Genomic DNA, 24,626 nt, shown 5'->3' on the forward strand with positions numbered 1-24,626 from the left:
ATAAATTAAATGTCGTTTGAGGAAGGATTAAATTCAATATCCTATTTGAGGGCGGATAGACCCATCATATCCTATTCGAGGGCGGATAGACCCATTATATCCTATTCGATGGCGGATAGACCCATCATATCCTATTCGAGGGCGGATAGACCTATTATATCCTATTCGAGGGCGGATAGACCCATCATATCCTATTCGAGGGTGGATAGACCCATCATATCCTATTCGAGGGCGGATATACCCATTATTCGAGGGCGGATAGACCCATTATATCCTATTCCAGGGCGGATAGACCCATCATATCCTATTCGAGGGCGGATAGACCCATCATATCCTATTCGAGGGCGGATAGACCCCTCATATCCTATTCCAGGGCGGATAGACCCATCATATCCTATTCAAGGGCGGACATACCCATCATATCCTATTCGAGGGCGGATAGACCCATCATATCCTATTCGAGGGCGGATAGACCCATTATATCCTATTCGATGACGGATAGACCCATTATATCCTATTCGAGGGCGGATAGACCCATCATATCCTATTCGAGGGCGGATAGACCCATTTTCAAAACTTCAAATTTAAAGACAAGTATTCCCCTATTATACGGGCAGACTCCCGACTTCAAAACTTGAAATTATCTTACCTCCGGCTGTTTTTCTTAAAATTGTGTTGTCTTGCTATCCTTAAAACTTGAATTGATTTCCTCGTTCCTCCGAGAAAATTTTCGAAAATGACAGAAAATTTTCTGCCCCAGTTTTGGTGCTCTTCTTTGTGGCATGTCTTTCTGCCATTAATAAGATTTCTTTTTCCTGCTTCAAATCAAAGAAAATTTTGTTAGTTTTAAAATGTGGCGAGTGGTCGTGCCACTCCTGCTGGGGATGGTTTTTCCCTTTCTCCTTTCCCTACTATAGAGATTGGACACTTATCACCCCCATATATTTCCTCCTCAAATTAATACTTCTCCAATATCTCCAATTTCTTGAGCTCTGATTCTTGTTGTTGCTTGCTAAGAGTATCAAACTCTTCTCTGAGCAGCCTTACAACATTTTCCTATTTATATTCCCAGTTCTTTACTAAGTAGGCCAACTGAGATGACCCTTTTTCGTTATAATCAGTAAGTTTTGAAAGGCGCATGAAATCAACTATTGTGGAATCCTCATTGATAGTAACCTCCTCCAATATATCTTGATCTAGTCCTGGATTATCTATATTGAATTGTTTTCCAGCTTCATTCATATCTTCAGGCCACATCGACGAAAGCACTTCCACTTCCATGTCCATGTACTCTGCTTGATCACTTTCCATCTCGCAAACCATTTTAGACTTATTCTATGTTACATACAACCCGAAAGTCAAACTATCGCTTAACTTTACTCTGAGGATGCAATTCTCGCATCTGAGCTTAACTGAATTGAATTTTCAATTAAGATCCTCAACACGGAGAGCTATAAAGAGAATGCAAAATTGTTCTAGGTGCATGTGACCATTCGAGATCCTTCCACCGAACTGCTTAACAAAGTCTCTTTTACTTTCACTGTAGATTTGGAAGAATCTCTTGAAAGTGCTCAGTCAATGATAAAATAATACTCCCTGCCTTTGGACCTTTATGAAGAATGTTAAAGGAGACCATGTGAATGCTAAAAGAGCTGTCAAAACTTGCTGGGGATGATATTATTTGCCGGGGATAATATTCCCTCTTTCTTTCTTCCCCACTCTGTGTTGTCTGACCATTTCAGAATTTGGTCGAAGGTCGGTCGGGAATGCTCCTGCATCTCGATGATCTGCTGGGGACCCTCTTGAAATTTGGTCCACAATTTTCTCAACTGTTGTTTTTCCTGTTTTTCTCCATACTTCCCCTGAAAATTTTGGTCCTTTTGGAATCTAGGCCAATCCATCATTCGGTCAACAAACGTCTTTTCGTTTTATTGCCTTATCCTTGGCCTACCCTATTTCACCATTTGTTTTGCACCATTCTGGCAGCTGGTAGTAAGCTCTGAAAAATCTTTCTCAAAAACTGCTAGAGAAAAAATCTTTAAACAAAGAAATGAAAAGGTGATGATTTCAAAAGATAAAAAAAGAAGAAGTCTTTCTGAACAAATGCTGGGGAGAAGAAAAGAAAAGAACATATCTAAATGGTATAACCGATGCCAACGATCATGTCGTGCATTCCGGATTAATCAACCCAGTCTATTTGTATCAATCAATCTTTCTGATAGCCCCATTTGCCGGGGATAAACAGATGCCCAACTTTTTGCCACATGCGGATCCTTTCCGCCAATCTTATCTTGTCGCCTCATAGTGCCCTTCGAAGGGTTTTCACTAATAGGACTCTCTCATTTCTCTCGGCTCCCGTAGCCTTATGGTGCCCGCGAAGGTTTTCACCAATAAGACTCTCTCATTTATTTTTCTTTCTTAGCTGGGGATTGGAGTGTTACCAATAAGACTCTCTCTTCTGGGGATTCTTTTGGCTATCAGTTCCTTCAGCTCATGATCCTTATTCAGTTGGGGATCAGTGTATTATTCTCGGCTTTCATTTTCCTGACTTGGCACCTCTCGGATACTGATTGGGAGGTCTTTTTTGGACATCACATGTAGGTTTTTGTGTGGGGTTAAAAGAAAAGGCTATCAAAAATTCAAAAATAACTTTGATGGGTGAAACATCACAACTCTTGGAATCAAACCTCTTTTGAAACTTTAAAACATAACTTCTGCCCCAGTTTTCTTGCTTGGGGGATTTTTGATTTTATTACATTACGACCAAGCCGTGAGGTGCCTACATATCCTCTTTTGAGGAATCAGGTCGAACGTAGTTCACTTGATTCCTTTGTTTTTTTTTTGTTTTTTTTTTGCGACTTTCCTTTCTGGTTTTTGTTATTATTTTTCCTTCTTTTCTCTTTTTCATTTTTTCATTTTCATTAATGATTCCAAGAGAGGGGTATAAAATAATAAATAAGGCTCAAAAGGGGAAAGCAAAGGCTAAAGTGTTTGGATAGAAGAAAGAATTGCCTCCTTCATTTCATTATCCGATAAATGCCAAGTACAAACAAACGAATGAATGACAATTACAATCAAAGAAATTACACATAATATCTCTTGACTGCGTCAGAATTGATAGCCATGTCGATACATCTTCCCTTGACATCTGTCAAACATAAAGCGCCATTGGATAACACTCTGGTCACAATGAACGGTCCTTGCCAGTTTGGGGCGAACTTGCCCTTCGCTTCGGTCTGATGTGGTAGGATTCGTTTAAGCACCTGCTGTCCTACTTCAAATTTCCTGGGACGCACCTTCTTGTTGTATGCTCTTGCCATTCTCTTTTGATATAATTGTCCATGACATACTGCTGCCTATCTCTTTTCATCAATTAAGTTCAACTGCTCCAATCGGGCTTTAACCCATTCTTCATCGTCAATCACAGCCTCAGCGACAATCCGAAGGGATGGAATTTCAACCTCTGCTGGTATTACTGCTTCAGTTCCATATACCAACAAATAAGGAGTGGTACCTACTGAAGTGCGGACAGTAGTGCGATAACCCAATAATGCAAATGGTAACATCTCATGCCACTGTCTAGACCCTTTTACCATCTTCCGCAATATTTTCTTTATATTCTTGTTGGCCGCCTCAACTGCACCGTTCGCTTTAGGGCGGTATGGAGTAGAATGACGGTGAGTAATCTTGAACTGCTCACATGCCTCCTTCATCAAATGACTATTAAGATTAGCCCCATTGTCCGTGATAATCACTTTTGGTATCCCGAACCGACAAATAATGTTCGCATGCACAAAATCCACCACAGCTTTCTTAGTTACAGACTTGAACGTCTTAGCTTCTACCCATTTAGTAAAATAATCTATGGCCACCAGAATAAACCTATGTCCATTTGACGCTGCTGGATCAATTGGCCCAATAACATCCATGCCCCAAGCAACAAAAGGCCATGGTGCAGACATTGTATGCAGTTCTGATGGTGGAGAATGAATCAAATCTCTGTGCACCTGGCACTGATGATATTTGCGTACGAAACTGATGCAATCTCGCTCCATAGTAAGCCAATAATAACCTGCTCGTAGTATCTTCTTTGCCAAAACATACCCGCTTATGTGCGGTCCACAAACTCCAGAATGCACCTCTGTCATGATAGCCGTGGCTTGCCTCGCATCCATGCATCTCCATAAACCGAGGTCTGGGGTTCTCTTGTACAAAACTCCTCCACTAAGGAAAAATCCATTTGTCAATCGTCGAATGGCTCTCTTTTGATCTCCGGTGGCCTGCTCTGGGTATATCCCCATCCTGAGGTATTCCTTGACATCATAAAACCATGGCTCGCCATCCATTTCTTCCTCTATCATGTTGCAATAAGCATGTTGATCACGAACCTGAATATGCAACGGGTCGACATGAATCTTGTCTGGGTGGTGCAACATTGATGCTAGGGTGGCCAAAGCATTGGCAACCTCATTATGAACTCTCGGGATGTGTCTGAACTCCACTGATCGAAATCGCTTGCTCAGATCGTGCAAGCATTGTCGATATGGTATAAGCTTCAAATCCCGTGTTTCCCATTCACCCTGAATTTAATGTACTAGGAGGTCCGAGTCTCCCAAGACCAAGACGTCCTATACATCCATGTCTGTAGCTAATCGTAGACCCAAAATGCATGCCTCATATTCAGCCATGTTGTTGGTACAATAAAAACGTAGCTGAGCCATAATAGGATAGTGATGTCCTGTTTCCGAAATAAGTAACGCTCCTATTCCAACTCCCTTCGAATTTGCGACTCCATCAAAGAAAAGCTTCCACCTTGGTTCCTCAGTCAATTCCACCTCCTCTATATGCATCATTTTTTCATCGGGGAAATACGTCCTCAATGGCTCATATTCTTCATCAATAGGATTCTCAGCTAAGTGATCCGCCAATGCTTGGGCCTTTATGGCCATCCTCGTTACATAGACGATGTCAAATTCTGTGAGTAATATCTGCCATTTCGCTAACCTTCCTATGGGCATAGGCTTCTGGAAAATATACTTCAGTGGGTCCAAGCGCAGGATGAGATAAGTAGTATATGATGACAGATAATGTTTCAACTTTTGTGCCACCCAGGTTAGGGCACAACATGTTTTCTCAAGTTGAGTGTACTTAACCTCATATACTGTAAACTTTTTTCTGAGATAATAGATGGCTTGCTCTTTCCTTTCTGTGACATCATGTTGCCCCAATACGCAACCAAATGAATTTTCAAGGACTATTAGATAGAGAATCAACGGTCTTCCTGGCTTGGGTGGAACCAACACAGGTGGATTCGATAGATACCCTTTGATTCAATCAAATGCTTCCTGACATTCTGTCGTCCATCCTACCGCAACATCTTTCTTTAGCAGCCGAAAAATGGGTTCACAAGTCACCGTGAGTTGCACGATGAACCTGCTGATATAATTTAATCTTCCCAACAGACTCATTACTTCTGTTTTGTTCTTCGGCGGCGGCAATTCCTGGATGAATTTGATCTTTGACGGGTCCAACTCAATGCCTCGCCGACTGACGATGAATCCCAACAGCTTTCCAGATGGAACACCAAATGCACATTTGGTCGGGTTGAGCTTAATGTTGTACCTTCGAAGTCTTTGGAAAAACTTCCTTAGGTCTACTACGTGGTCTTCCTGATGCTTGGATTTTATGATTAAATCATCTACCTACACTTCAATCTCTTTGTGTATCATGTCATGAAACACAGTAGTCATTTCTCTCATGTACGTTGCCCCAGCATTCTTCAAACCAAATGGCATTACCCGGTAGCAATAAGTCCCCAACAGCGTAATGAAAGTCGTCTTTTCTGCGTCTTCTTCATCCATCAGGATCTGATGGTACCCAGCATAACAATCTACAAAAGAACCGATCTCTCATCCTGCATAATTATCGATCAAGATATGTATGTTGGGTAATGGAAAGTTATCTTTTGGGATCGCCCTGTTCAGATTGCGGTAATCGATGCATACCCTGATCTTCCCATCCTTCTTCAGCACTGGCACCACATTAGCCAACCAATCAGGATATCGAGTGACCCGAATAACCTTTGCCTGCAGCTGCTTGGTTACTTCTTCTTTAATCTTTACACTCATGTCTGTCTTGAACTTCCTCAATTTCTGCTTGACGGGAGGGCATGCTGGGTCAGTGGGTAATTTGTGAACCACTAGATCAGTGCTTAAGCCCGGCATGTCATCATACGACCATGCAAAAACATCTTTGAATTCAATGAGTGCTTTGATTAGCTCCTCCCTGATGTTTGGCTCAATGTGGATGCTTATTTTGGTTTCCCTGACATTGTCTGCATCCCCTAAATTGACAGCTTCAGTGTCATTCAAATTGGGCTTGGGCTTCTCTTCGAACTGGCTTAATTCTCGGTTTATCTCTTCAAAGGCCTCATCCTCATCATATTCCGATTCATTATCATAATCGACCTCTTGTACAATTAATTTGGAATCAGATTGATTTTTTAGACTAGGTTGAAGATCTGTTGTGCATGCCATATCATTAGAACCAGTATAAAGAGAACTGTTCAGAAAGAGAAAAAGAAGAAAACAGAATTAAAACAAAATAAAGAGAGAAAACTTTCAATTTTATTAAAATGCGGGGTCGGGCACATGAGCTTCATTCAATATCTTCATCAAGGCCCGGCGGTGCTCTTCCGAATGGATCAGTAATGATAACAACGAGATCTGGGCCGGTGTTTTTCTCAGTTGTTCAACAATGGAGTAATCCTGCACTTTCATTTTTTTCAGGAATTCCTCTGCCTCTTCTTCTGTCACGGCCTTCTTTGTCACCGCTGGGTTGGACCTTCTCAACTCCACGGGAGCAAAACACCGTCCCGATCGAGTTAGTCCATGCTCCTCACAACTTTCTTCCTCCACTTCCTTCCCTTTGTACGTCACCGCTGCCTTTTCATACTTCCATGGCACGGCTTTGCTATCAATCATCGGTAATTGAACTACTAGCTTTATGATAACTGGTTCTACGCATACTCCCTTCACAACGACCACGGGTGCAGATGATACCCCTGGTACTACCAACTTGGCTGGCTCTGGTTTCTTTGCCGCAACAGACGACCTTTTCCCCATTATCACCACTGGCTTGACATCCACCTTCTCCACTTGTACCCCTGCTTCCCCACCAGTCAATTTTTCTTTCGGAGTGGCACGGATCATCATTACCGTATGTGAGGGTTTCTTTAGCTCCCCTCCTTCGTGCACAAGCTCGATCATGTGGGTTTCGTGGTGCGCTCGCAATGGGTTCTGGTTGATGTTGGGCGCCTTCGGCATCTGAACCTCGATCTTGTTGGTGTCAATAAGATTTTTCACTGCATGTTTCAACTTCCAACACTTCTCGGTATCATGTCCGGGAGCCCCCGAACAATATTCACAGCTTACCGAGTGGTCCATATTTTTGGGAAGGGGATTTGGCAATCTGGGCTCAACAGGACTCAACAAGCCTAACTGCCTTAATTTGTGGAACAAGGCAGTATAAGTTTCTCCCAACTTAGTGAATGTTCTCTGTATTCTTTCATTTCTAAAGCCTGATTTCCCCGGAAACCTGCCCCTAGAGGGTTCCTGTAGGCCCTTGGCGGTGGATAAGTGTTTTGTGGAGGTGGGTATGTATTTTGTGGAGGTGGATATGTGTTTTGGGGAGCCGGCGCGCGCCATTGCGGGCGAGCCGGAGGCTGAGTGTATTTATGGGCTTGGTGTACGGAGAAGTGTAGTTCTTGTGAAGGGTAATTTGGAGTGTGAGGGTGGTTTGGGTGATGGGGTCTGGGTTGGTAGCGAGGGGAAGGACCTCTCGATCTGGACCAGTTGCCTGCCTCTATTGTCGCGACCTCTTCTCTCTTTTTCTTTCCAAGCGCACCTCCCGTGCCGCTCTGAATGGCCTGAGTCGTTGCCTTGATTGTCGAGTAACGCAGGATCTTATTGGACTTAAGTCCCTCTTCTATCATAACTCCCATTTTCACTACTTCATTGAAGGATTTGCCAACTGACGTCACTAAGTGACCAAAGTACGTTGGCTCTAGAGTTTGTAGAAAATAGTCCACCATTTCGTTTTCCCTCATTGGAGGATCAACTCTGGCTGCCTGTTCTCTCCACCAGAACCCAAATTCCCGGAAGCTCTCCCCGGGCTTCTTCTCAAACTTTAGCAATGTGAGACGGTCAGGGACTATCTCAAGGTTGTACTGGAAGTGACCTGCGAAAGCCTGTGCTAGATCGTCCCAGGTGTACCACCTGCTCGGATCTTGTCTTGTATACCATTCCAGTGCTGACCCACTTAGGATTTGGCCAAAGTAAGCTATCAGCAGCTCGTATTTGCCACCAGCTCCTCTCATCTTGCTACAAAAACCCCGTAGATGTGCCATAGGATCGCCATGCCCTTCGTATAAATCAAACTTGGGCATCTTGAACCCTGCCGGCAATTGGACGTCAGGGAAAGGGCATAGATCCTTGTAGGCACGCTGACCTGGTGGCCTAACCCGTGCATGTTCCTGAAGGATTGCTCCAGGCTTTTGACCTTTCGAATCACCTCCTCATGTTCTGTGTTCTTAACCGGTTTCTCAGCTTCCTCTGGGATCCCAAATTGGGGTGTATATGTGTATGGCTCAGGAGCTTTAAAAGTGGGTTCAGGAGGAAAATATTGGGTGTCGTGAACTTGGAACAGTGGTTCACTAGACGATCTTTGTAATGTGGCTGGGGGAGGTGCCACAAAGACAGGAACATTTAGTGGTGGAGGGTTCTGATTGGGTGGCGGAGCTTGGGGATCATAGGCATGTCTCCCCTGATAGTAGTGGTGGCTTGGGAAGCTTGTTGAAGGGCCGGGGGAAGGGTATTCTGGCGTGTGTCTCGAGGGGGAGTAGGAGTGACGGGTGGTTCGGGCCCCTTTTGCACCTTAGCCATGGCTAGCTACATTTCATTCATTTCCAATCTCATTTTTTCCATATTGGCCATCGCCTCCTTCAGCATCTGATGTGTCGTCTTTTCCGACTCAACACTATTTTCTAAGCCAATCATGCTTTCTGGTATAGGCCCTTTTGATCTTGTTTGATAATGGTATAGTGCCAGTACGCTCTAACAAACTAACTGGTATGGAAAAACAATAAACTTGTCAGCATTAGAGTTTTAACAAATATTGCAATTGCACATTGGGGGATGCAATGTTCTTAGGCAGTTAACCATTTCTAACATGCTTTTGCTCCGACCGCATGCATCATCCCGGCTTATTTTATTTGTGCCTCTTTCGAGTGTTTCAGAAACCTCTCTTTTTCTTCTTCTCTCTCTCTCTTTTACTTTTGTTTTTGACCGGTTGACTCTCGCAGCCTTAAAATCTTCGTTCCCGAAGTGCTGAAAGGCCGCGTTTGAAGACCGAGTCCATCATTTAAAAATCTGGGAAAAGAATATAGATAGTTTTATTTTGAGTCAAATAAAAGTTTTTCTTTTGCTTAATCACCTTAATAAATGTGCAGGATGAGCACAATACAAAATGAACCCTTTTCAACAATGACCAAAATCCTTTTTGAGTTGCGATTATGGTGGAATGACCTAGGCAAGGAGGGGCAAGACGAAGTGAAGAAGTATCTGAAAGATCTCCCGGATTTACTAGACATCCAGCCTCGGGGTGATATTATCAGAGCATTGGTCACTTGTTGGGATTCAGCGCATAATGTATTTCATTTCTCGGACTTTGAGCTCACCCCGACATTGGAAGAAATAGCGAGATACATCGGAAGTGATGAAGCTCCGTTAAGGTTCAAGTACTTAACAGTATAATAATAATCTATTTATTATTAAATCTATTTACACATCTTTTTTCCATTTTTTTAAACTCATTTTCTTTTCTTTTCTTGATTAATCTGTTTTAGTTAATTAATAAAAAAACTATAAACTATCATAATATGATTATACTAACTTTACATATATTTTAACTAGATCCTGGACATCCTACTTTTCATTCCTGCACATTTATTAAGGTAATTAAGCAAAAGAAAACTTTTATTTGACTCAAAATAAAACTATCTATATTCTTTTCCCAGATTTTAAAATGATGGACTTGGTCTTCAAACGCGGCCTTTCAGCATTTCGGGAACGAAGATTTTAAGGCTGCGAGAGTCAACCGGTCAAAAAAAAAATCAAAATTGACCAAAACGGCCGTTTTGAAAAGTTAGCCTTCCGGCGTCCCTTTTGGGAACATTCAGCTATTTATGACCAAGCGACCCCACTTGACTTATTTACAACTCTTTTCTTGTTTTTTTAAATAAAAGACCCGGCAATGCAACACGGCCTTTCAACGCCTTGGGGACGAAGACTTTAAGGCTGTGAGGGTCAAAAACCGAAATATGACCAAAGGTGGCTATTTATGCAAAGCCAACCTTCCGGCGCCCCGTTGGGGAACATTTGGCTATTCTTGACAAAAACGGCATCACCTGGTTTATTTATGACAAAAATTAATATTTTGACAAATTTTTTTTTGGGCTATTTTTGCAAAGGAAAGAGTTGGACCCGATGAGGGCTGCCTACGTATCCCACGCCTTGTGAGAATCAAACCCTCGAATAGGATATGATGGGTCTATCCGCCCTCGAATAGGATATGATGGGTCTGTCCGCCCTCGAATAGGATATGATGGGTCTATCCGCCCTCGAATAGGATATTGAATTTAATCCTTTCTCAAAAGGACATTTAATTTGTTTCGACCCGAGTGGTCCTGCTTGTATAAACATTGCCAAAATATATATTTTCATAAATCATTGCCAAATGAATTTTATTTTCAAAGTTGATGATGAAGTCAGGAGCCAGCCTAGAGAATGGAGGGTGTTAAATTCTAAGATTGTTGAAGAAGTCAGGAACCCGCCTGGAGAATGGAGGTTGTGTCATCTTTCAAAAGTCAAGGTGGAGTCAGGAGCCCACTTACAGAACAGGGGAATACATTTCAAGATCAAATCAGAAGTCAGTAATGCATAGGGTTACAACAACAACAAAAAAATCCCCAGCATAACAAGCTTTAATGAAGGAAGCAGTATCCCCAGCAGACCGAACAAAATGATGACACTTGTAAAAGCAAAAGACCAGTGTCATCCCCAGCAGTTTTCGGAAGAAAAAGCACCGGAGGAAACACAACCCGACAAGAAAGCAAGGCAACAAGAACAAGTTGTAGATAGATAAGATTTTTTAATTCCTAGTTTAAGTCTAGCTTCTTGTTTTCTTTTGGCACGGTGTAATAAGAAGATCGAAAAGCAGTAGCGACAACATGCAGCAACAGTAATGGCAAAATTGCAGTTCCATGGTAGTCTCAGCTACCAAAACTTCCCGAACTATATTGACCTGATTCCCTTTTAGCCAGGGGTATGTAGGAAACCTTTGAAACAAAGGTTCGGTCAAAATTTTCAAAAAATGCTTCACAAGGAGTACTCGAACGGGCAAAAAACGCTCGTATCCGCTCACTTTATCTTTGCACGAAAACTCTTTGTGTTTTTAGACAAAGAGGGGCAGCTGTGAGCACGTGATTTTTGCCCTATATATGAATTACTCCCAGAAAATTCAAAAATAAAATAATTTTTGTTTGTTTGCAATTGTTGGGAATTTTCTGTTATTTTCCTTGTATTATTTGCATTTTTGTATGACATGTTTATTAATAAAAAATATAAAAATGCATTTGTATTTAGGATTTAATTCTACAATTAGGAGTAATTAAGTTTGTTTTACAAAATAAAAATCACAAAAATAGGCATCTTTTGTATTTTTAGCCTTTAATGTCCAAATTGTGTGATTGTGTTTTAATTGTAATTTAATTTTAGGTGATAATTATTATTAGGAGTTAATTATTGCATAATTAAACTGTACATGTTCAGGATACCAAATCATTATTTTACTTGTAATACCCAACAGAGATAGGGGAATCTGCCAAAGGAAACAGTTTAGATACCAAATGCATTTTATTTTCAGTAATGTGTTGGGTATTCCTTTTCCTTTTGTAAAAAGTACCTACCTCCCTCGTTTCCAAACTCCCCATTCTTCCACTTCTCTCTCAACTCTCAATACCTAGAGCTCCCCAACTCTCTCTCTTCTCTCTCCTTCCATTTTTCCGCCGCCACCCTCCTCCATCGCCCGGTGGAAATCTCCACCGCCGGCGGCCAACCTCCAAAAAGCTTCAAAATAACTTCAATCTTCTCCTTTTCTTCTCCTCTACCTCACCTCACCACTTAAACCCATAGAAAACCAACCATCAAAGAGTTAAGAAATGGCCGAAACTCCCCCCCCACCACCACCACCACGGTGGCGCCGCCGCAGGAAATAGCTCAAGCCGGCGGCGGAAACTCCAAAAACCCTCAAACTCATACCATACACTTCTCTCATCCTCTTAAACTTCATCCTACCAACCAAATCCCTAAAAACCCAACCAAAATCCGTAGATCTTGGATCTAAAATGCCAAAACCCTAGATCTACTTCTTTTTTCATTTTTTCTAGTCGTTATAAAATCCTCCGGTCAAGATCTTCCATCAAGGATCTTAGATCCAAGACGGGAGTCTTGGCTTGAGGTTTTTTTTTCATGATTAGACCCTTTAAATTTTGTAATTTTATTTACGCATTTGTTATTCATTTCATTCATTTATGCATTTTTTTATTTTTCGTTAATTTCCGCATTTATTTACTATTTTTTTTCTTTCGCATTATATTCTGTTTTTTTTTATTTATTTACGCATTTATATATATATATTTTTATTTATTTATTTCTGCCATTTTTATTTCTGTTGTTTATTTTTATCACAGTTTGTATTTATTTTTTTAATTATCATATTTTGTTTATTCCGTAATAAGTAATTAATTAGTTAAAATCGGATAGCTGAAATGTGAAAGCATGAATACATATGAAGAATGGAACTTTGAAGTTTTAATTTAGCTTTTTCTTTGTTTCTTTTACTGATTGTATTTAGGCTATTTCATGTATTATTATTCTATAAATTTATGTCGCTTTGCATAACTAGACATCTTGTAGTGATGTACAAAATAATACTCTTCTTTAGTTTGGTTATTAGGTAGTATACGTTTAAGCATGCTCATTACTGTCAAACTGTTTAATAATTGGAATAAGAGAAAATAACATAAGTTGGTCTTTAGTGAATCGGCTTGGCAAAATTGGTTAATTCAATAGCTATGAAGGTTTTAATATTGTCAACAATAGGTTAATCGTGAACATGTAGCTAAATTTAGTTAAGGCATGAATTTGAACTAATTTCGTGAATTAGGCATTAAGGCATGATTTGGTATTGTTTGTTGTTGGGTATTAGTTGTCGAATTTTAGTTCAAATTCTTACACAGTCGAACAACAAACAACCAGTTTTGCAAAAGGAAACAGTTTGCAGAGGAATGAAACATCCTACTTAAAGGAAGTAGTCTTGGAAGGAGTAAGATAACATATTTTACTCGGCAGAGTTATCCTCAGCAGTGTTATCCCCAGCAGAGTCGCCAGAGCTGTCACACCTCCTTTTTCCGGTACCCGCAAGGGTACAAGGAGTTTCTTCCAATTAAAGGACAATCGAAACGGGATTTGTTTAATTAATTCAGAGTCGCCACTCGGGAGATTTATGGTGTCCCAAGTCACCGGTTTAATCCCGAATCGAGGAAAAGAATGACTCTGTTTAACAGTCCGCGAACCAGAAATTCGGATAAGGAATTTTGTTAACCCGGGAGAAGGTGTTAGGCATTCCCGAGTTATGTGGTTCTAGCACGGTCGCTCAACTGTTATATTCGACTTATTTATCTGATTTTAACAGTTATGCACTTATATGCAAGTTATAACTCTATTACCGCTTTTATTATTATTATTATTATTATTATTATTATTATTATTATTATTATTATTATTATTATTATTATTATTATTATTATTATTATTATTATTATTATTATTATTATTATTATTATTATTATTATTATTATTATTATTATTATTATTATTATTATTATTATTATTATTATTATTTTCAACTCCGTCGAGATTTGGATTTGGGTTACATAAATGCACACCTGTATTTAAGGAAATAATTTATTAAAACGTGTCTTAAGCGACTAGCGTATCATTATTTTGGGTAAGGCCGTGAAATTTTGCTAAACGGCCCGTCCCGAAGTCTAAGTAATTTTTACAAACACGTATAGAGGGACCCACAGTCTGTGCATTTATTTGGCAAGGCTCATCTTGTTTATTTTTAAAAGGATAATCCTAAAGTGACTACATTTTTCTATTAAATTCGTCTCTAAAATAAAAGAGAAAAATCCTAATTAATTACATGCGTGAAAAAAGGGGTAACATATTAATCGTTAGACTAAGACAAATGTTAACGGAAAGGAATATTAATAAAAATTAAAATTATAAATAAAATACGGAATCGACAAATAATATATTCAAAAGAGACTAATTATCCTATAATTAGTTTAAACTCACATTGTTAGATGACTTGAACCGTTGGAATTAATTATTTACAAATATTTGAAACTAGAATTAACCTTAATCACTAATGCTTATTCGAAATTTTATTAAACTTAAACGTTATCTAGTCTTGTTTGAACTCAAATCATGCCTTAATGCCTAATTCACGAAATTAGTTCAAATTCATGTCTTAACTAAATTTAGCTACATGTTCACGATTAACCTACTGTTGACAATATTAAAACCTTCATAGCTAGTGAATTAACCAGTTTTGCCAAGCCGATTCACTAAAGACCAACTTATGTTATTTTCTCTTATTCCAATTATTAAACAGTTTGACAGTAATGAGCATGCTTAAACGTATACTACCTAATAACCAAACTAAAGCAGAATATTATTTAGTACATCACTACAAGATGCCTAGTTATGCAAAGCGACATAAATTTATAGAATAATAATACATGAAATAGCCTAAATACAATCAGTAAAAGAAACAAAGAAGAAGCTAAATTAAAACTTCAAAGTTCCATTCTTCATATGTATTCATGCTTTCACATTTCAGCTTACGATATCGACAAGGTTACAGCCATGTACCTGGTATTGGAAGTAAAAGAAGAGGAAGATCAGCAGTAGCAAAGCAAACAGAATAGTCAGCAACAACAGTAGCAAATTGAACACCCAGGGACAGATCTTAAAACCAACAGAGATGATTCCACAACCAGTAACAGATTCAAGAATAACCCAACAACAAACAATACCAGAAACCCAAGGTGAAACCCAAGAATTCAATGAAACAGCACTCAAGAACCAAAAGAAAACCCAAAAAGACCAATCTGAAAATCAGTAATACCAAATGCAAACCACAGAAGCAGTAACAATATTCTGATTCTCAATAGTAAAGAAAGGCTTTACTTTCAGTTTTTAATTCTCAAAGACTGAATTTTTTAAGTTCTGACAAATCAGTTTTCTTTTCAACTTAAGCTCTGAATTTATGATGATCAAATCCCGTCCTTAATTATGTCCAAGTCTGCTCTATTTATGCCTCATAACAGAGCCCTTAATCAATTAAACAAATAATAAAACAATCCACTTTCTCTTACCAAACCCACTACTACATAAAAAATGCAATTGTTATTTTATTTAATTAACTTTTCTTGAGCCCCGTAATCCCACTATGTCTTGTTCCCCATTATTGATTAAAAAAATACATTATTCCCCACTAACATATGTCTTGTCCTCCACTATATTATTTTAATACCTTATTTTATTATTATTAGTGCTTAGTGTGATAGTAATAGATGTATATGTGGAGTGTATAATATATATATACATGTACTACCCCATTAATAACTACATAATAAATTTAATAGAATAACATTAACTAAATTGATGAGATGTAAAAAAAATAAAAATAAAAACGGAATCTAAATACTACATTTTTAATATTTTTTTAATCTATTTATTATTAAATCTATTTACACATATTTTTTCCATTTTTTAAACTAATTTTTTTCTTTTCTTGATTAATCTGTTTTAGTTAATTAATAAAAAAACTATAAAATATCATAATATGATTATACTAACTTTACATATATTTTAACTAGATCCGATTTTAACTAATTAATTACTTATTATGGAATAAACAAAATATGATAATTAACAAAATAAATACAAACTGTGATAAAAATAAACAACAGAAATAAAAATGGCAGAAATAAAAAAATAAAAAAAATATATATATAAATGCGTAAATAAATAAAAAAACATAATATAATGCGAAAGAAAAAAAAACAGTAAATAAATGCGGAAATTAACGAAAAATAAAAAAAATGCATAAAAATGAATGAAATAAATAACAAATGAGTAAATAAAATTATAAAATTTAAAGGGTCTAATCATGAAAAAAAAAAACCTCAAGCTAAGACTCCCGTCTTGGATCTAAGATCTTTGATGGAAGATCTTGACCGGAGGATTTTATAATGACTAGAAAAAATGAAAAAAGAAGTAGATCTAGGGTTTTGGCATTTTAGATCCAAGATCTACGGATTTTGGTTGGGTTTTTGGGGATTTGGTTGGTAGGATAAAGTTTAAGAGGATGAGAGAAGTGTATGGTATGAGTTTGAGGGTTTTTGGAGTTTCTGTCGCCGGCGCCGGCTATTTCCGGCGGCGGTGCCGCCGTGGGGGGGGGGGAGTTTCGGCCATTTCTTAACTCTTTGATGGTTGGTTTTTTATGGGTTTAAGTGGTGAGGTGAGGTAGAGGAGAAGAAAAGGAGAAGATTGACGTTATTTTGAAGCTTTTTGGAGGTTGGCCACCGCCGGTGGAGATTTCCGGCGGGCGGCGGCACCGATGGCGGAGGGTGGCAGCGGAAAATGGAAGGAGAGAGAAGAGAGAGAGTTGGGGAGCTCTAGGTATTGAGAGTTGAGAGAGAAGTGGAAGAATGGGGAGTTTGGAAATGAGGGAGGTAGGTTTTTTTAAACAGTTTTTATATTAAAAAATGGGTGAGTTCCGGGCCGTTGGATCTACTAGAGATCAATGGTCAAGATTGAGTGGGGAGATGGGGTGGATCAGATTTTTAAGGGTTTGGGCTTGGTTTGGTTGGGTGTAGGGTAAAATTGGTTTGGGCATGGGGATTAATTCAAGAATTGGCCCAATTTTGACTCCTTCTATTTTTTGTTCTTTTTTTAAGCTAATTAATAAAAACTAAAATTCTAAATTAAATTATAAACTAAATTAACTTAAAAACAATAATTAACTCCTAATAATAATTATCACCTAAAATTAAATTACAATTAAAACACAATCACACAATTTGGACATTAAAGGCTAAAAAAGCAAAAGATGCCTATTTTGTAATTTTTATTTTGTAAAACAAACTTAATTACTCCTAATTGTAGAATTAAATCTTAAATACAAATGCGACATATTTTTGTATTTTTTATTAATTTAACAAATAAACATGCCATGCCAAAATGCAAATAATACAAGAAAAATAACAGAAAATTCCCAACAATTGCAAACAAACAAAAATTATTTTATTTTTGAATTTTCTGGGAGTAATTCATATATAGGGCAAAAATCACGTGCTCACACTCAACGATTTGCTCATGGCCTCGATCCTCAAACAATAATCCTTTGCTTGGAGCTGACTTTACATATCGAAGAATGCGGACGACTGTATCCCAATGACTATCACCTGGAGAATCCATAAACTAACTTACAACACTCAAAGGAAAGGAAATGTCAGGTCTAGTCATTGTGAGGTCATTTAATTTACCAACCAGCCACCTAGATCTTGCAGGATCGCTAAGCGGCTCCCCATGTCCTGGTAGAAGTTTAGAATTTAGATCCGCCGGAGTGTCAACAGGTATACAGCCTGTCATTCCTGTCTCCTCAAGAATGTCTAAGGCATACTTTCCTTGTGAGATCACAATACCTGAACTAGACTGAGCGACCTCAATACCCAGAAAACACTTTAATCTGCCCAGATCCTTAGTCTGAAAGTGTTGAAAGAGATGTTGCTTCAACTTAATAATACCATCTTGATCATTGCCGCTAATAACAATATCGTCAACATAAACCACCATATAAATACAGAGATTTGAAGCAGAATGCCGATAAAACACAGAATGATCAGCTTCACAACGAGTCATGCTCAACTCTTGGATAACTGTGCTGAACTTACCAAACCAGGCTCGAGGAGACTGCTTTAGACAATAAAGTGACCGGCGCAAGCAACAAGACCACTACACTCCCGTGAGCTACAAGCCAAGTGGTTTCTCCATACAAACTTCATCCTCAAGATCACTTTAAGAAAGGCATTCTTAATGTCCAACTGATAGTGAGGCCAATGGCGAACAACAAACATCCCGTGTGTACATCAAACATCCCGTCAATCATAGTCTGTCGCCATCCTAGATAAGACAATGCATCACTTGTAGACATAGGTATGGAAATAGAGGACGAAAAAGATACAAACGCATAATGGGGTAATGACAGACGATGATAACTTAAAGAGACATAATGGGGATTAGTATTAAGTGTGGTCCATATACCTTTTCGAAGTGCAATCAGTTGACTAGGATGAGACAAATCTGAAGTAGGAGCAGGGTCAGGTGCAGGACGTGAATCAGCCGGGCCTAATGCTAGATGTGGACACCGATGATAAGTCAAAAGTGGTGTTCCTGTGGCTGGGGATCTAGGAGGAGCAATACTAGATTCCTCAATGGTTAGTATTGGTAAGACTTTTGTGGCAAAAGATGCAGAAGGAGTTATAGTAAACTCCTCAAGAGTTGGTATAGGTAAGACCTCTAATATCAAAGTGTTCAGAAGAGGTAAAGTAAGGTCGAGACTCAAGAAATGTGACATCGGCTGACATAAGGTACCTACGAAGATCATGTGAGTAGCAACGATATTCCTTTTAAACTCGAGAACAACCAAGGAAGACACACTTAAGAGCACGGAGAGCTAATTTATCGCTTCCATACAAACGAAACATGTGCTCCCAAACATACAAGGGGGAAGATAGTATAAGACTGAGGAAACAATACCGAATACGGAGTCGCTATTGATTGAACAATGAAGGCATCTGATTAATCAAATAACAAGTTGTGAGAACTGCATTGCCCAAAAACACAGCGGAACATGAAACTCAATTAGAAGTGTGCGAGTAGTCTTAGTGAGGTGTTTATTCTTTCTCTCTGCTACCCCATTCTGCTGAGGGGTATACAGACAAGATGTCAGATGAATAATTTCTTGAAAAGTCATAAACTACTGAAATTGGGAGGATAAATATTTTAAGGCATAATCACTACTAAATACGCCAATGGAAACGCCAAACTAATTTTTTATTTCAGCACAAAAACTCTGAAATATAGAAAACAACTCAGAACGATCTTTCATTAGGAAAATCTAAGTGCATCTTGAGTAATCATCTATGAAACTAGTAAAATAATGAAACCTTAAGGTTGAACTGACTCTACTAGGACCCCATATATCAAAATGAGCTAAAGAAAAAATAGACTCCGCACGACTCTCAACATTATGCGAAAAAGTGGCTCGAGTATGTTTCCCAAGTTGACACGACTCACAATCTAATATAGACAAACTAGATAGACTAGGCACCATCTTTTGAAACTTGGATAAACTTGGGTGTCTTAAACGTCTGTGAATTAGGTCTGGAGAATATGTAACTGGACATGTTGTGGAAGGATTGAGTGAGTCAAGGTAGTAAAGGCCTTGTGCCAATCATCCGTCCCATATTGCGGTCCTACATAACAAAAGAGTCATCAACAAAGTATATACCACAACGGATGGAGCGAGTCAACCGACTAACTGATGCAAGATTAAAAGGACAACTAGGAACATAAAGAACAGAATCTAAAGTGACAGAGGATAAGGGGTTAGCTTGTCCAACTCCTTTTGCTTTTGTTTTGAACTCCATTAGCTAAGTAACATGGGGAAGAGACTGAGAATTAACAATCTTTGACAAAAGTGACTTATTGCCAGAAATATGATCAAAGGCGTATGAGTTTATGACCCATGGTCCAAGAGTAGTAGACTGGGAAACAGAAACAAAGGAATTACCACCAACAGAAGTATCAGTCTGAGCAATAGAGGCTACTTGTGGAGGTGTCTGCTTACTTGCTCGATATTGAAGAAACTCATTATACTCCCCTTCTGATAAAGAAAACCTTTGATTACCTGTAGTCTCTATTTGAGCAACATGAGCATTTTACGTGGTCGACCATGCAAAGAGTAACACACCTCATGGGTGTGCCCAAGCCTATTACAATAAGAACACGTGGGTTGAGACCTTCCAAAACGACCTCCTCCTCGTCTATTCTCCATGTCCTAAGATACCAGATTTTCCACTATCTGGGATGCAAGAACATAGGAGTCAGTTGTCTATGATGAGATCAATATGTGATTGGGCGCTACAGCAAGACAAAGTAATCGAGAGAATAGTTCATCAACTGTAGGGACGGTCGGACTAGCCAAAATCTGGTCAAACACTGAATCAAGGTCATTAGGAAGCCCAGCGAGTGTAAGAACTAGAAACATCTTTTGTCATTGCTCTTGTTGCTTTTCAAGACTAGCAGAAACTGACATCAACTTCTCAAATTCCTTCATGTCTGCCTATACTTTTTTGGGTATTGAGGTCGCTCAGTGTAGCTCAGATATGGTGATCTCACATTGAAAGTATGCCTTAGACATTCTTGAGCAGACATGAATGACAGGTTGTAGATATGTTGACACTCTGATGGATCAGAATTCTAAACTCCTGCCAGGACAGGGGGGCCGCTTAGCAATCCTCCAAGATATAGGTAATTGGTTGATAAATAAAATTATCTCACAGTGACTAGACCCGACATTTCCTTTCCATGGATTCTCCATGTGAGTGTCGTCCGGAAAAATATTGTAGCTGCCGAAAAACTACTATCGCTACTGCAAAAATTTTAGATTGATCGGAATAAAAATAAAATAGTATGGGTAGGCTCGGAAAAGGGAGGCAACCATAGTATTCCAAAGAATTTTTTTTAAAAAGTGATCGGAAAAGGGTCCACGCGCACCAGCGCGTAGAGTAGATCTCGCCGAAAAACCTGGCCTCTGATCGGCGCATGAGAACGAGTGAGGAGTCAATTGCCGGAAATTCTTTTTGGGATTTGGCTGTGGAAGCCTTGGGGACCCTGTGGTGGTGTTGGTTTTCGCACAATACGAACAGAGACTGATCTGGCGCAAATCAGCCCCAAAAAGCCACCAGAATTTGACGCACGACAACTGTCCGACTTTCCCGGATGTATCTCACTCACGCTCTGATACTATTGTGAGAAATAATACACGGGACAATGATACTGAGCCTATATATAGTACATGTTCTACTCCTACTACACATGAGACTAGGATTATTTACACACAACTGTTTAATAAAAGACAACATACAGCATACTGAAGCTAAATCTTAAGCTTAAATTCAAGAGAATAGATTAGAAAACCTTGAATATTACAAGAAATAATACGTAGATTTGCAACTAGTACCAGGGGAGTCTGCATTTGGTTGATAAGTCCGGAACAACTCTGACCTCACCCGAGGGAGGGAGCGAATGTTCCTCAGAGAGATTATCAGATGTTGAACTCAATGCCATACATTCAACAGTTAAGCCAAGACCATGTTTTTCACATAACTGTAGAAGCGATGTTGCTGAACAACCTGTAAGTGATGTACAAGAAATAAACAAATTCAATCAACTTTTGACCAAAGCAAGGAAATGCCAATTAATATCCAACATCATGCCATAACAGTAATTACAAATCCTGAAAGGAGATGAACAAACGAAACTTGTGGTACTTGACCTTGATTAAACATCACATGCAATAGCAGAGAGTTGTCATTGGAAATAATTTGCAAAAGGATTACTTCATCTCAACTTTCAAGTTACGATAGCCATCTTAATATTCATAATAATCAGTAAGGCAGTAAAACCATAGCCAAGGAGGAACACTGAAATAATGTAATAATAACTCTAAAAATTGACATAGGACACAGAATCTACCAACTAAAAGTTGAAAATAACTCATTCGATTATTCTTTGTATAAGCCTTTTAAACTAAAAACCTAAATTGACACGAGAAGTCAACCGCACTTTCATGGTTGGACACTGTAATTGCAGGACTATATGTTAAATGGACCGTAGGCCTAATTCAACCCAAAAAGCTAGCTCATGAAGTGAGGATTGCCCAAGCCATCTTAAGGAGGCCACCCATCCGCTAAAGCACCGACATGGGCCCCTCACAACCCCATCATGCCCAGGACTGGACATTTGAAGCATGAACAATTTAATATGGGGGACCAACATCGAGAAACGACAACTGGGATGGGTCCTGCACTTATACCATATTAAATGGACATTATTTCTAAATCAACCCCTAAAACTTGTTCATGAGGTGACGATTGCCCAAACCATCTTAAGGGGACCACCCATCCCCTAAAGCACCCATGTGGAACTCTTCACTATACCCATTACTTTTGAAGAACAAAGAATATAGGAAAGCTTGTTGAATCACAATATCTGATATATGACCATTGATGTTTTTACAAAAAATAAATTTCTAAAATTTTCCCAAAAGACAAATCATATTTATTTTCACCGGAAGACAACTTCCGAATTGAGATAACATAAAATAGTAGTACTGTTTAGTAATTTGTTTTTATATTTTTATAGTAAAACAACCATTCACCTGTTTCTTGATACTTCCATAGAATTCAATGATAAGTGCGAGAGCTTTAATCCAACAACAGAACCGGGATCTCTGCTAGATTTAGCTCCATTTTGGTTGTAATTTAACCTAAGTTGCTCGAACTCTTCAATTTCGGTGCCGTAATCGTGTCGACACGATATGGGTGTCGATGGGGATGTGGAATCCGTACATGATCTTATCAACAGATTTTGGGTACTTTGACCAAAATTAATGGAAGAAATTCCGGACAGATACAATGATTCTTGAAATCAAAACAAAAGCTAGACTGAAATTGAAGAAAATGGAATACCTTATATATAGAAATTTTTATGTTAGTCATTTACCTTTTATCTCCTACTCGAATTCTCCCATTGATCAATATTTTCTCCTTCTCTGAATACCTTGTAAGTTTTCCACACATATCTCATAATTTAGATGTTTTATAACTCTATTTTTAGATATTTGAATTATTTTTAGCCGAATCTCCGCACCCATATTTGTATTCTCAAATCTTAAAAGTTAGATCATGAACGATCTGGACCTCTAGATCTGCACAAGTATCGGATACCCACACTCGACTCTGAGCAACTTAAGATTTAACCATCCGACATATGAATCTAGTAAGTTCACATCTTTGAACTTCAATCCAACTTGCCTAGGCTAGCATATGGACCTTTGCCAATCCATTGGCTTGTGAGAAGAAAAAAAGGAAAAACTAGAAAACACGATATTTCTACACGCTCATTATAGTCCCGATGTACTAAGCTCCAACTATGCGCGGGATCTGGGGAAGGGCCGGACCACTAGGGTCTATTTTACGCAGCTTTACTCTGTATTTCTGCAAGAGGTTATTTCCACGGCTCGAACCCATGACCTCCTGGTCACATGGCAGTAACGTTACCAGTTATGCCAAGGCTCCCCTTCCCACACGATCATTATAGCAAATAAACAATAAACCAATGGAATAACTCCTATAATAACTCCTAAAATTCATTTCTATTGTTAATGAAGGCCAACTAAAAAAGAATGAAGCAAACATGACAATGTATACAACCATCTGAAGGTAACTAAGTCGGTTGGATAAAACTGCAGTATAATACTAGTCATTTGTGACTAGGCTATTGCGACCTAGTGCAAACTATCCTCCAATATGCTCTTAATTGATCAGGAAGAGACAGGTTATGCTGTTGGCATCTTGTCAAAAGAACTAGCCTCGTTAGAGAACATTTCAGAAAATGTACGATCACATACTTATTCCTAATTCTTAAGCCTGATAAGCAATTTGAGGATCAAGATTTTATAGCATTTTTGGCCAAGCTGGAGAAATCTACTTATTTTGAGAAGTACTTTTGAAAAAAGTACTTTTGGAGAGAAGCAGTTTGTGTTTGGTTAATCACTTTGAAAAGCACTTTTGAACAATAATTTGTGTTTGGCCAAGCTTTTCATAAAGTGCTTTTAAGTATCAAATTACGAATAAGTACATGGATAGATTTACTTAATAGTTAATATTATAAGTATTTAAATAATCTCAAAATTTTGTTATTATAGGCAATAATTAAATCTTTTCATTTTATTTAAATAAAATATGAAAATAAAATTAAAAAGTACTTAATTCTTTTAATAAAAGTTAAATATATTAAAAATCATTCAACAAATATAAAAGTATTCACCCCTAAAGTCACTATATATTAGAAAGTTATAATAAAAATAAGAATAAATACTTATACATTAATATCCTAAGCTTTAGGTTTAACGGTTATTTTAGTATATACTATATTTTATTATGGGTATTTTTGGTAAGAAGAAAAGTCAAAACTGTTTCTGCTTTTGGGAAGAAACTACTTTTTTCTGCTTCTCAGAAACTACTTTTGCTTCTTCCTAAAATCACTTTTTCCCCCAAAAAGCTTAAACACCTCAAGTTAGGG

At 38.5% G+C, this 24,626-nt stretch overlaps 1 long non-coding RNA gene and 1 pseudogene across 1 annotated transcript; both read right to left on the reverse strand.

The window, feature by feature from the left end:
• The window catches only part of LOC104239211 (protein fluG-like), a 149,076-nt pseudogene that overhangs the window by 115,890 nt on the left and 8,560 nt on the right, over positions 1-24,626 (reverse strand).
• On the reverse strand, positions 14,890-16,895 carry LOC138877030 (uncharacterized). Its single transcript, XR_011402343.1, has 2 exons — positions 16,378-16,895; positions 14,890-15,059 (listed from the first exon to the last, which is right to left on the reverse strand). It is a non-coding gene; the product is annotated as an uncharacterized lncRNA (long non-coding RNA).

The sequence above is a fragment of the Nicotiana sylvestris genome, chromosome 9, assembly GCF_000393655.2.
Source record: "Nicotiana sylvestris chromosome 9, ASM39365v2, whole genome shotgun sequence".
Classification (NCBI taxonomy): domain Eukaryota; kingdom Viridiplantae; phylum Streptophyta; class Magnoliopsida; order Solanales; family Solanaceae; genus Nicotiana; species Nicotiana sylvestris.